The sequence below is a fragment of the Corvus moneduloides genome, chromosome 1 (genome assembly GCF_009650955.1).
Source record: "Corvus moneduloides isolate bCorMon1 chromosome 1, bCorMon1.pri, whole genome shotgun sequence".
NCBI lineage: Eukaryota > Metazoa > Chordata > Aves > Passeriformes > Corvidae > Corvus > Corvus moneduloides.
The window spans coordinates 58,286,321-58,301,009 of record NC_045476.1 but is presented as its reverse complement, the minus strand read 5'-3'; the positions used below and the strand labels follow the sequence as shown (position 1 = coordinate 58,301,009).

Genomic DNA, 14,689 nt, shown 5'->3' with positions numbered 1-14,689 from the left:
TTAATCTTGAAAAAGGCCTAATAAATTTGCTTAGTTCTGAGAGGAAAGGATGTGGAAAGGATATGCAAGAAAAAAAAAAGAAAAAAGGAAAAGCTTATGTTTTCTTCAAGAATATCAAAAAACTCTTAGCGAAGACTAGTATGTTTCTCTTTTCTTTTTCATATTGGTGGTTGTAACAATGCAAAGGTCGAGCGTAAATTAATGTGCAGCGTGCTTTGATTAACTAGCTGAATTTGGCCCATTCCCTCCTGCTCCTCTCCTTACCCAACTGTCAGTTAAACTAAATACAGCAGTGTTACTGTACTGCATGTGCACTTACTGCTTAGGAACACTAAATCCCTCTAATTCTGGCTTTGACATCGGATGTGATGTTGTATTAGGGAAATAGTCAGGAAAGTGTAAACTGACATTGGAATATGATGTGGTAACTGACTTTTACCATTGCACATAAACAGAGCAATTATTCTAAATCATAGCATCACTTTCAGATGGATAACCACTAAAATCACTGCACTGTGGTTTCCTGAAAATGCCACAATCCTTCAACTGCCAAATTAAGCCCAGGGAGAGCAACCATCGGTTGTGCCTGCACAGTTATGTAGAGGGATGAGTCCTGAACCAAATGAAAAGATGTTCTGGAAGAACAGTAACATTTCCCGTGATGTGCACATTTTCCATTACGTTTCTGACACAAAATGCTGTGAAATGATTTAATGTTGACATTTTGTTTTGCTGACTTTTTCATTTCTTATTAAAAACAAAACAAAAGTTAGGTTAGGAAGGTTGGGGGAGGGTGGCCAAGCATTTGAATTCTAATACAGAAATCTCTGCTTTAAGTGAAAACTGAAGCCATTCTAAATATACATTGTTTCTGACATTTGATTGTACAGATTTTGGGGGAAAAGAAATGCACATATCTCCAGCATCAATATTGAACACCTTGCTCTGTAAGGTTAACTTACGTTGCTGCTGTGCAGTAATTACGTACAAAGTATGATAATTCAGTAAAGTATCCTTTCTAATTAACAATCACAGAAACCTTACACATCAGCTATACAACACAGCACATGCAGTACACTTACTTCTGCTTGTCATTTTTGATGTATATTGCTAGAAGTGATTGTAGAAGGGAGCAAACCATGAGCAGACATGATACAATGAAAGGTCAGCACTTGTCACTTGGAAAAGGATAAAATTTTATGGAGTGAGGAAACAGAAAGCGGCTCTCCATTCATGCTGTACAGGAGCTTGTCTGTATCTAAAGTAATGCATGTAAGAATACTTGGACAGAAGAATTACTTAAGTGTAAGTCTAAAGTGTAGTTCATGCATCCTTTGGCAGCTTTCAATTTTGTGTTTCAGAACTGATGAAAAGCTATGCTTGTTTCTAGCACAGTATACAATTTTATCTTTGAAAAACACAGTTCTTGCTTTTGTTTTCTTAAGGATGTGTGAACTTTTCTTGGCACCTCATCTATTTTATCTTTCTCTCATGCAATTTCAATGTGTTGGATGATGGTTGTTGTCATTGTAAGTTATTCTGTTTCCCTCGGGGGGATCTAAATAGGAATAAAATATTTTACTTTGCAGTCACTGAAAATAAACATAGAATTTTGGTTACACAGTAACTTACTTGAAAGAAAATGTATGTGTTGGAATATGTTTTGTCACATTATTTAATGGTTGACCAAAAAGGCATGCTGGCTTTGACAAATTCAAAATAATCTTAACTTCTGGGAAGAGGACCTCAGTTTATTGTAATTTAAATATTTGTAGCTAAATGTGAAACACTAGCAACTAACTCTCTCATTTTCCTGAAAACTAATGCGTAAAATTGGGTTTTAAAAGTTGGGTGTGTCTTGGAAAAACTGTGTGGCATCTGAGAGCTTCAGGACTTTATAAAAGTTTCAGCATCCTACATATGCTAAACCAGTTTGGAGGAGGTATCTTTGTTTTAGAGAGGAAGCCGAAATGGCAGTGATAGCTAAAGGTGAAAATGGTACCAATAATTAAAAGTTGAAGAATCACTCAGTTTTAGTGTGAGAGGATTGAAGTAAAACCAGTATAATTCAGTGATAGTGGTGGACTGGTAGTTAAATTATTAAATTCTAAAAAATAATGTTGTAATAAAGACTAAAATAATTGCAAACATCCTTATGGCAGTAAGCTAAACAATAGAATTTGTTGGCATTTATTTGACCATAATATGTAAACAATAATTTCAGAGCTCTTTTGTACAAAGGACTATTAAAAAGGAAATAGATGTTATGAAATTGTTCTGGCAGCCTTTAGCTGTTTGCTAACAATTTAATACAGCAATAAAAGCTAGCGATAGCAGCACCAAAATTGCATAGCAGAAACTTGATTATAATTTGGTAAGAAAATATTGTATGGATTAAAGTGCTCGCTTCAGTGTAAACTGTGGCCAGGGTTTATCCTTGGGTTTAAAAATCTCATAAATTTGAATAGCTTTTTAAAGTGTTCTTGTCGCTAAAAGTCAGAGACAAATTGTGCCTGGTGCTGATGTTGCTGCCTAGGGAAATAGAGGAGAGGAGTTAAATCTTCTATTCTTTAAGTATCCCTGTGTTAAGCCTTCCCAGGACTCAAAATGGAAGTCTCTTTGGACCTTGAGATACGGACTTCCTATTTAAGTATTCCCACCTCTGTTCAATGATCCACGTGAATAAAACTTAAAAGATAATGGATGGGGCTCATGCCTGCATTTTTGCATCTAACTGAGAGCATGCTCATTAGCACAACCAAGTGTGAGCGCAGACTTCTGGCTTATGCCTGGAGAAAGGCAAATGAAATAAAAAATTTAATCTCTGAACTCTGTCTTTATGAAATTGTGAAGTCCATTGTAATTGTGAATTTGACTCTCATTTCCTTTGTAGGGTTATTTTTGAGGGAGCAGAATCTATACATTTCTAAGTTGTCTGTCCTTTAACTTGTATAGAAACTCTGACTACACGAGGAGGTTTGTGGAAGAATTTTCTGGAAGTGAAGTGTGCTTTATAAATGCTTATTGAACTTGACACTAAGTAGATGGAACAGAATATATAGCTGGTTTAATTGTCACGAATCTGTGCAAGTCCAGAGAAATTCTTATTTGAGAACATCAACTGGTTTTGAGACGTTTAGGATATTTAAATTATATTTCTATTTGAATTATTTATATTTCTTAAAGTAATCTGAGTAAAAGGTGAAAATATGGAAATGCTGCTGAAGACAGAGCTTCTGGGAAAGTGAGAAAAGGAAATGACACAAAAGAAGGGCTAAGTAGGCAGATAGTAGTGAGTTATGAATAGAGGAGAAACCAGTTTTCAAATTCTGTAAACCCTGAAGTAGTGAATAAAGATCTGAAATTTCACATGAAAGCTAGAAGGGATCCAGTCTACACACTGCTGGGGACAGCTTCCTGGCAGTGAATGTTCTGTGTTAACATTTCATGATGCAAGAATTGAGAAGAGAAAAAAATAAGTTACTTGAGAATATGCAAAATGTGACCAAAAAAATCAGACTGGAAAAATAATAGTTGATTTTTGAAGATATTCATAAGGAATAACGAACAGGATTCAGTCACAGCATGAGAAATTGTGACAAGGATTACCTTATTTATTGAGCTGTTTGCTTCAGAATTGAAGACCATTTCTTAATAAATGCAGAAGAGAGGAACTTTTAGATTTTTTTTCCCTTGATGAAACCTGTAGCTGCCACAGCATAAGAGTTTATGAAAGGATGTTAAGAAAAGCACTTGAGGAAAAAATACTTAAAATGACCTCTTTAGAAAGAAAATGTAATATCATTTAAGATTTTAAGTTTGCATGAGTAAAATCAGTAGTGCTAGCTTTAGTAGTCCTATTGAGTGATGTGAACAGTAATATTTATTTGAAGTTTCTCTACATTTTGGAGAGAATGTGCAACTATGGGTATGTAAAAACTGCAAAAGCAGCAGTTTAATATCTGAAAACACAGAGCAAATGAAAAGAGGAAAAATAAAAGTGTTACTTTGTCATAGCAAAAATTGTTTAAATTTACATAAAAACAGCCTGTCTGCTGGTACCTACTGACAGTTCTTTTAATAACACTTGCTGTGAAAAAGAGATAAGAAAACCAGTGGACTTTTAAAACTCTAGTGGTAATCTTAGTTTTTCACATTAAAGAACAATAAGTAAACTGCAGGACTTTAATTTTCTTTAATTTTGAAAGGTTTTCTAAATAATTTCTGCTTTTATTAAAAATAGAATCACAGAATGCTTGAGATTGTAAAAGACCTCTAGAGCTCCTCTAGTCCCAGCCTGCTAAATCAAAACAATTCAGATAGAGCATGTTACTCAGGGCAGTGTCTGGTTGGGTTTTGAATATATCCAAGGATGGAGTGTCTGCAACCTCTGTGAACAGCTTGTTCTGTTGCTTGTTCCTCCTCAGAGTGAAAAAAAACCTATTCTTATATTTAACAATCTCCTGTCTTTCAGTTTTTCCCTGTTGCCTCTTGTCCTTTCATTGGGCACCACTTAGAAGTCTGGCTCTCTTTCCTTTATTTATACACTGAGAAGATTCTCACTGAGCCTTCTCTTCTCCAGACTAAATAATCTCAGGCGTTAGCCTATTCTTGCATGACAGGTACTCACTCCAGCCAATCATCTTCATAGTCCCTTTGCTGGACTTACTCTCATAACTCCATTATGTTTTTTGTACTGGGGAGCCCAGAATTGGATACAATGTTCTCGGTGTGGTTCCACCAGTGCTGAGTCAAAAGAAAAAGTGTATTTATTGTTCTTAAAAGTAAACCATGAAAACAAAAAATCTTCTATTGTATATAACAGGTAAAATTTAGTTTGTTGTAAAAGAAACATCTTTCTGTAGTCAATATAGCAAGTCATTAAGAACACTAATTAAGAACGAGAAAGTAATTATGCTTATGAAATACATGTCTTGGGAAAGTCATGTCAGTTGTAGTTTGTAGTTGTACAACATTACGGAGGATTATCAGTGCTAATGCTTGCAGTTTTCCACTGGAAGTTGTATCTTAGTGGGAGGTTCCACTATGTAAGTTCAGGTAAGACATCCACAGTTCTGAATCCCTTCCTCTGCTCCCTCTGAAAAGTGCATTTTCAAATGCATTTCTAAATTCACTACATTAGAATATCACCCCAACAATAGCTTTCAGGGGTCACCTTTCAAATTGCATTAAAAGAGCTGTATCACCTAACTTGGCAGCAGACTGAGATACCTAAAAACTCACAAAACTCAACTGTGAAGGGGCTCTTTGCCAATTCTTCCAGCCCCAGAAAATAATAAATAATGTCACAGCTAAAACTCCACACTTAGCTACAAGGGAGTTACAACTGTGAGGAGGGAAGGTCTAGTGGTGCTGCACTAGAAGGGTAGGGTCCTTTGTGAGGGATGGAGAACATGAGAGCAGGAGGATTGCCTTTTAGTTATCCTTTGCATCCCTTGTGGTGGGTACTGGAGTACCCCACAAAGTAGGGTAGTGGATGCAGTTTTTACACACACTACGAGTTAAGATTCCCACTCCCTTAATTCCAAGCAAAACTAGGAATACAGAAGCTGGCTTTCTGTGGAGTGATGGAAGATTACTAACAGCAAGGATTTTTCTTCTACAGATCCTAGTTCCTTGGAGACCTGATCTGAACAGTTTGTGCCATTGATTTCTAATATGCACCAAAAACTATTGTGGCCTCTTTTTTTCACACTGTAGGTAGTAGCTTATATCTCTGTATAGCATTTTGACAAGTATCTATGTGCACACGTGCCTGTATTTGGAGTAGTCAGTGTAAGTGCTAGCAAACATATTAGGCATGTCCTCTGTTCCTGTTCACTGTCATTTCATAGAACCATAGAATATCCTGAGTTAGAAGGGACTCACAAGGATCATCAAAGTCCTATTCCAGGTCTTGCACAGGATAGCCCCCAGAGTCACACCATGTGACTGAGAGTGTTGTCCAAATGCTTCTTGAATTCTGTAAGCCTTGGTTTTGTGACCACTTCCCTGGGAAGCCTTTTCCAGAGCCCAGCCAACCTCTGAGTGAAGAACCTTTTTTTAATATGCAGCCTAAGCCCTGACACAGCTTCAGGCCATTCCCTTGGGTCCTGTCACTGGTCATCACAGGGAAGAGATCAGTGCCTGCCCACCTCTTCCCCTCATGAGGAAGTTGTAACTGCAGTGAGGTCTCCCCTCCCGCTCCTCTTCTCCAGGCTGAACAGACCAAGTGACCTCAGCCACTGCTCATACGGCTTCCCCTCAAGGCCCTTCACCATCCTTATTGCCCTCCTTTGGATTCTTTCTCACAGCTTTATATCTTTCTCACAGTGTGGTTCTTCACTTAAAAAATCCACTACATCAGCTTGTAGTGGCCCAGTGTGATTTCTGGGGATCTCTTAACAGCGTACATTTTGCATCTTGTGAGAAAGAAAACATAGATTGTGTTTACAGTATATAATAATTATTAGTTAAGCTGTTGGTCCTTCTTACTAATGAAAACTCAGGAGGTTTTAGCTTAAAAACTTTTATATTGAAAACTTTAAAAGACTTTTATTTTGAAACTTCATTTAATATTGTATGTACTTAATTCTATTTAAATCTTATTGTCTCATTCCCATTATGAAAATACCTTAATATTTAATTCAAAACTAGTTTCACTGTTTGATGAGTTGTCTCAGTAAAATTCCCATGCTTCCTTCATTTTGTTTGCATTTAAATTTTGTATTAAACCGTATCTGTGAGTGGATAATTGATAGTGAGGATTGATAAAATTCTGAAATTAAGCAGCACAGTATTTTCAGTATAGATTAATCCGTGTTACAAATTTTTGAAGTAGATTTCCTCTGACAGTTACATGAAGAAAAGTTTATGTGAAGCTGGTGGGTTTTATAAGTTAAAGTGATAAGGTTGAAAACATAACTTTTGTCACCATAAGCAAAATTTATCAGTTGACAATGAGCTTGATACATATGTTTAATGAGTTAGTTGAAGAAAAGGAAAAATATTTAATATTGCTGCAGTTGCCTGCAGTTACTTGAATATATTTATGTTTTCTGCCAGCCCCAGAATTATGAACATTTTTAGAGTGTTATGTGTTAATTTTAATTTTGCTATTTTGTGAGATATATGCACAATTTTCACTGTTCAAACAGGCAAAAGAATTCCTTCTGTCCTTGGCACCAGACCTTTGGGAAAAATAGTACTTCAGCTTCTGTTGGTCATTTTATTTGAGGCTTCCTGTGTCTTTGTTAACAAGGGAAAAAAAATCTGGAATTAATTAGAGAAGTCATTGGCGAACGACCTAAAAAGTGTTTGCTTTTTTTTCAGGAGCACTTTCTCATGAAAGTTTGGTTCTTCTTTTAGAACTTCATTTATTTCAAATTCATACTATGATTTTTATTTCTGAATTAGGGAAATCTGACCACTCAATGTCATCAAGAATGATGTATTATTTGTATTCTATACAGTATTCTGTACAATGACTATGTTATGAAATACTGACTCATAGCAAAAGGAGAAATGGGGAAATGACCAAGCAAAATGTCTGTGAGTGGAACTTAGCAAAGCTTACTCTCTGGAATTTTTTAACTAGCATTAAGACAGATGAAAGTTTGCTATGCTGGGCAGTAGTAATAATTGTGGTACCAGACCCCATTTTCAGTTCCTTATTACTTGCAAAATTTTAATCACTTGGGCTCAGAATTCTTAATGTCTCTTGTGCGTCTTTTAGGCTGGATGTTTTCAGGCAAAATTTTTAAGGTGAGATTTGAGCAAGTGTACTGTCTTGCCCAGATGTTGTTCACCCCATACCTTTAAGAAGAAAAGTGAATTGAAGTCTTTGATCAGTAAATTGAATTTTGGCAAAGACCTCCCTTTCCCAAGGACAGAGGAGAAATATATTCATGTCAATTCGATGAAATCTGGGGAAAGGGAAGCCTTAAAGGATATTGTGAGAGAAGTAGTTTCCTCATAACTATTAGAGTCATGGTATGGCAGGTTTTAGATCTTTCGTCATTGTGCTTAGAGTGTGCTGTGGGCCATTTGAGTGTGCTTTTCCCTACAGTTGGAGTTGCTACAGAACTTGGAAGGAACAGAAATGTGGATTGAGAAGAAAGATGTTAAGGACAGTATCAATGACTGGTAATTTGAAGCCTCTTTGATCCAGATGCAGGGTGGACAAGTGCTGCTCTAGATGAGAATAGTAAAATGGGGCAGTGAGTGTGGAGAGGTGTGTGACTCCTCTTCTTCTGGGTCATCTTTTGTCATTCATAGAGAGATGTGAGCAGGATGTGCAGAATTCAAGAATTCACAGCAATCACATTGTGTCGAGGACTAGCATTTTGCTAGGCTAAGCTTCAGTATGAATAACTCACCCAGTGCTGATGTCTGATGTATCTTTGCTGGTGGGGCAGTCTTTGGTAAGGTAGAGATGTTTTGCTGGTCCTTGGACCAGGCTGATCCTTATCTAGCTGAATTGGCTTCCTTGGATTCTCCAGTGTATTCTCAGATGGTTTAATTTTCATGGGTTTTTAGTTTTGTTTTTTTCCTCTTGAGTCACTACTCTGTACCTTTTCATATCAGCAGACATGAATTTTACTCATCTACCAGAGTTTAGCATTTGTACTATATACTTGTTTCCTCAGTAAAGCTAAGCCAAAAATCATGCAGATGTGCTGTATGAAACAGGGCCTTGATTTACAGACAGAGAGACCTTAGAGTTGTGGTTGTCTGGTACAACCCAGTACACAGATCATGGTGGGACTAGGACTGGAGAAGGACCTGAGTTTGGATGGTAAATGTGAAGAAATAGGATTTAAATGGTGTGCAGAGGCAGCTAAATCCAGTCTATTCAAGCTTCAGGAATTGAACAAAGTTGGACTGATTAGAGAAAGACACTGAAACAAGAAAACCCCGTGGATAATAGAGGAGGGGGGATACTGAAACTGTTTAAAGAGCCGGGGAGGGGTAGTTGTGGGTAGAAAGCCTATATGAAATGGAGAAGTTTTCTGTGGTCATGACAAGTCAGTGATGCTGACATGGGGAGTGGCTGACTGGAAAATGACACGGTAGTAAGTTTTCAGCTACTTCATCGTTAGAGGTAGCAGAAGATACTTATTTATTATGATTGCAAAATTACAGGGTTTTTTTACTGATTAATCAAAACATTTACAAAAGTAGCAAAGAAGTATTTATTAAGAAAGAAAAAAGTACAAATTGTAAGGTTAATGAAAAAAACTATGCTAAAGGATACTTAGCATTACTTATACAGTTACAGTTCCAATGTATTTGTTTTGCATACTTAGAAACTCTTTATTCTTAATGCAGAAAAATGTTGGTATATGATTTAACTAAATATATATAAATACAAATATATATTGATCAGCAACCCTTTATAAAAAAGGGGATTTTTTTCTGAAGTTCCATGTTTTATTCGATGTTTTCTTTGATGTTACGTGCTGTCGTTCATCTATCTTGACCTGTTAATTAAAAAATAGATGAAGTAGTCAAGTAATTTGGAATAGTTTCATTTTTCTCTGTTTTCCTCTATTCTCCAAAAATAAGTAGGGAAGGAGAGATTTCAGAAATCGGTTAATCACAGTCACAGATTCAAGCACTTTGCAGTATTCTGAAATCAAGTTCTTCAACTTGGTATCCATCATTTTTACGTTTTGTCTGCCTACCATTCTAATGGGTTGACAGATTAATATTCTGTGTTGTTTTCTTCTAGAGGGGAAAAAATAGTGAAAAGGAATATGGGGGAACAAGGGCATTTCAGAATGTCTATGACCACTAATAAGGCAAAAGGCTAAATCTACTCTGTAGTTTCAGTCATGCAGGATGATATACAATATTCTTCTAATTCCTATATTTCTCCCAAATTCAAGTTCTGAAGAGAGAAATTGATATAGATGTATGGTTTGAAATGCATTTAAGCCTGCTTTTAATTGCTTTGAAAAGTTGTTTCATTTCTGCCTGGGCTAAAGATCTGATGTATTGCAGGGAACCAGTGTTACTGTGGAACCAATCTAAACAAAGTGCCCAACATGAAAGTAACAAAAGTCTAGGAAAATGGTAAAATTGAGTATCAGATGGAATAATTTGATTCACCTTACACCCAGGATGGTACAGGGTGAGACATCCCTTGTTCCTACTGGTTTCATTTGGTTTACGTTTGTTTCATATAGATTTTACTGCCAAGATGTAATATAATGAGAATATGTATGTACAAATGAATTACTAGTTTCCTATCTACATAGGTAGTTTCATCTCTTGATTCAGTTGAAACAAACTTCATGCTTTATCTAGACTAGGTTATTGATGTACCTGCTGAAAGTAATCAAGAATACAGTTGTGTGGTAATGACATTGCAAAAAATCTGCATGATCTTTTACTTGAATTCCATTTTTGTCGTGATGAAATAATTTTCTTGAGGGTCCTTCTTAATATTTTTTGAGAAAAGTCTTAAATAAGCATGTTACAAGGGACATTGTGGTATTATTTCACTGAACTTTTTTAGTTCTTTTGGAAGGGATTTATTTAATATCTAGGACAGCGTTTCACAAATAAAACATCTTCGTAGTACACTGTTCCCAAACTTTTGGCGTGGTCTTAAATGCTATTAATGGATAGATTTTTATATATAATACAATTTATCTTTGTTACTGCTTTTAAGATTTATTTATTATGTCTGACTTTTATTTGCATGCATGCATTCAGCCATGGTATAGATGAGCTGTGTTATAACAAATGTTGTTCTAAGTATATTGTCTAAATAGTCCTTGTCAGGAGTGCTGTACAATGCTTTTAGTATATAGCTTGATTATGATATAATACAAATGTATCCACTGTTTATAAATACTAGTTAACTTCTGGCTTATTTTGAAAAAAACTATCACTAAATTTTGCTTGCTTCAGGACTACTTTCAAAGAAAATCATAATTCCTTTTTGTGTATTTCAGAAATAGTCCATTTCCACTTAGAGACCTGTTATCTTTTTAGAAAGTTTTAATACCGAAGACTGAAAATTAACTATGGAATTATAATGGAATATATGAAATGTTTGCTTTGTAAGTTAAGCTTTTCTACATCTGTCAATCAACTTGAGAAACCTTATGGCCATTAAAAAAAGAGTCCAGTGTTAAAAAGATTATTTTAAAATACAGGTATTTGTATGAACTGTTCAAGTGAATGCATTGCATTTTCCCTACTTTTATTTTCTTACCCTTTATTTTGTTTGTAAATACATATGGGAAATTTTTCCGTCGTCCACTTTATGTGTAAAGTTTTTTTATTGTGGAGTTGTAAATATAAATGAATAATACTAGTTTTCTGTGAGTTTTTTTGCTTTTTGTTTGGTTGGGTTTTTTGCTTTGTTTTAGTTTTGGTTGTTTGGGGTTTTTTTGATAGCTACCAAAATGCTTTAGATATGCTCCCACTTACAAAACTTACATGTATAACATTTTCTGGCTTTTATTGGGTGAAATGTTTATAGTGTCTAGGTTTCAGTAGAATATGAAATCACCTTGCAGTCTTAAGAAAAGAGCCTTTAATATGCCTAGTACCACTGAATTTTAAGACTGCATCAAGGGCACAATACTATACTATTCGTGCACAACAAGACTGATTATAATCAGTCTCAGATACCTCTTAAATACACTATTGGCTTATGTACAGTCAGATACTGTCTATAAGAGGGCTGGGAGGGAAATTTCTTAACCCTTCTAACTGACAGAAATCCACTGCTGACCCAGGCACTGGGCATCACAGGATTTTGTTCAGCATGGTGGCTTCCCATCCTGACCACAGGAATTAGTAATGCTTTCTAATACTGGAAATGAAAGCTTTTAGAATATCAAGAACAAATTATCATAGCTTTTTACTTGTTTGTTCCCGTAGCACTGAGGCATAAGTACCCCTGAGCTCACTGCACAATTCCTTGTACGGAAAAGGCATCTGTGTCCCCTCTAAACCTCCTAAGCTTCAGGTTGTGGCTGTGAGCCTTGTGGTGAGAGTCCTCCCTCTCTCAATGGAGGAGAGTTTGGTTTTGCTGTCAGCCCCAAAATCAAAGAATCACAGAATATGCTGAGTTGGAAGGGACCCACAAGGATCATCGAGTCCAATCCCACCCTGCATGGGACCATCTCCAAGAATCACGCCATGGACCCGAGAGTATTGTCTACGCTTTATGAGCTCCGCCAGCCTTGGTGCTGTGACCACCTCCCTGAGGAGCCTATTCCAGTGCCCAGCCATCCTCTGGGTGAAAAATCTTTTTCTAATATCCAACCTAAACCTTCCCTGACACAACTTCAGGCCATTCCCTTGGATCCTGTCAATGGTCACCACAGAGAGGAGATCAGTATCTGCTCTTCCTCTTCCCCTCATGAGGAAGTTGTAATTGCAATGAGGTCTCAGTGCCCTCAGTATCCTCTTCTCCAGGCTGAACAGACAAAGTGACCTCGGCCACTCCTCATACAAGCTTCCCCTCAAGGCCTTTCACCACCTTTGTTGCCCTCCTTTGGTCACTCTCTAATAGTTTTATGTCTTATATTGAGGCACCCAGAACTGCCCAGGACTCGAGGTGAGGCCATCCCAGTGCAGAGCAGAGTGGGTCAATCCCCTCCCTTGCCCAGCTGCTGATGCTGTTTCTGATGCACCAGTTCTCTTCTCCCTGGCTCCCTGGGGTACTTTTTTACTGGACAGCATCTAGAGCTCAAGGTATTGCCTTCTGCCCTTTGAGTCCAGTTGGCTTTCAACCCATTCATCCAGCCTTGTTCTTGATAAGGAAAATGCTGTACCAGACTGATTGAAAAGCCTTATGCTGGGCACCTTTTGGTGTGTTACAACCATTGCTCTTCCCCCATTCACAGAGCACATCATTTGTCATTTCAAATACGACCAACTCTTCTACCCTTATTAACTGCTCTCAGTTACTTTCATGTGTTTGACAATGGATCCCTCGATCTTTCCAAGATCAGCCCATGATTTCCTAGGTACTACTCACTATTGTTTTTTATTGTGCATGTCTCACCTCTGTAAGATGGGCTCATCTTAGCATTTTTCAGTTTTCAGTGTCCTGCCTTGACTGTAATGGTGTTTTTTAGATCTTACACAGGATCCTGACAGAGATAACATCTCTTCCAGAAACTTTGAATAATTCCTGTGGACTGGAATATATCCAAATGGACTAGATCCTGACTTGCTGCTTTCCTGCTGTTGGCTGTCCTTCTCTTTCCCATGTCACTCTGGTAGGCATGGAAGTCTGAGGCCAAGTTTTCACCATGCATGCTGATGCATTGAGCTCAAACGCATCACGTACATAGCCCCTTCTGCTTTATTTCTCTGAGTTCTGAGTAAATTTTCTTTTAAAAATCATAGCCCTTTTGCTTGACAACCCTCCCTTTCATGGCAGCTTCCTGCAGGATTCTGCCTAGCAGTGCCTTTGACAAGTCTAGGTTTCCTCTTCTAAAGCCATGATACAGCTTTTTGTGGTCTTCCTTATCGAGAAGTAGTAAATTCTTTTGTAATTTTTAAACCATAGCAGTGGTAAGAGATTGTGCTTACCCCTCACTTTGTTCTCTGGACTCAAGGTTCCAATAAGCCGTAAAGTGTCACTAGTGCCATTAATATTTTCAACCTAATTTATAAATAAAATTGGATCAGAATTGATTTCTTAATCATAGCAGCAGGTGCTTCACAGGTTTTGACCTGGACTGTGATATACAGCAGCTTGATGAAGAGGTTCCCTGTGATCCTATAGAGACTTCTGAATGGCTCACAGTAGAACTGTTACAGTTTTAAGGTTTCTGGGAGTGGGAGTTTTGAGAGGAAAAACCCTTATAAATATCTTGAAGAACAAGTTACTTTAAAAGGAGGAAAAAAATGCCCATCTCGGAGCTCTGAATCTGTGTTTTAGACTTGTGCTTAGTAGAGCAGCAGAGTGAGAAACCGGAATTCCTGCTTTGACTTGTTTTGTAGTGCTTGTGGTAGTCATGCTTGGATTTTAACATATTGAAGTCGCACAGAATGTTCTAAATGCTTCACAGATATCAATAAACTATCAATAGCTGATGGCTAACTTAATGGGTTAGGCCTGTATTTTCACTGCAAGCAGTATGAAAACTGTGCAGTCCAGTGACTTTGCAACTCCGTTAGTCCCTGGTGTTGACTGTCGAGTATTGAAACTGAAACAGTGAAATATAGATTTTCCTATCAGAATTCATCTATCTCCACTGATAAAGAAGCAGTCCAATACATTACTTCATCTACTTTTCTATAAAAATAAATAAAATAATTATAATAGCATCATATAATAATAACAACTTTAGACTTTATTTTATCTATTGAAATGGAAAAAAATATCCTTCACACCACTTTTTTTATTTTAAAAGACTATTCAGGTTTTTTATCTCAAATCAATATTATAATCTAATTTATTGTATTGTAGGGCTCTGCTAGTTAAAATATTGCTCACAGTATGCTCTACACGTAATAGCAGTAACATGCAGGTTCTGTATTTAAAAAAGTTTAGATTTTTATTTCCAATAAAATGTTTGCTCTGTAAGATTAATGGTACGTTAATGTATTTGTATAGTACTTATGAAGGAGTACACAGTTCTCACATTAACAGAAACAATTACAGTGAGTGACAGTACTCATAATAAAAAGCTGTCTAATATATAAAATG

General features: G+C 36.8%; 1 protein-coding gene across 7 annotated transcripts in view; it reads left to right on the top strand.

Moving 5' to 3' along the window:
• Positions 1-14,689, top strand: part of PHF14 (PHD finger protein 14) — a 164,716-nt gene that overhangs the window by 79,761 nt on the left and 70,266 nt on the right. Inside the window, exon 17 of one of the 7 annotated variants that reach the window (XR_004240641.1) lies at positions 10,965-11,072. The exons of the other annotated variants lie outside the window; for them this stretch is intronic. The gene's annotated coding sequence lies outside the window, so the exon portion shown is untranslated. The remainder of the gene's footprint in view (positions 1-10,964; positions 11,073-14,689) is intronic. 7 annotated transcript variants of the gene reach the window in all.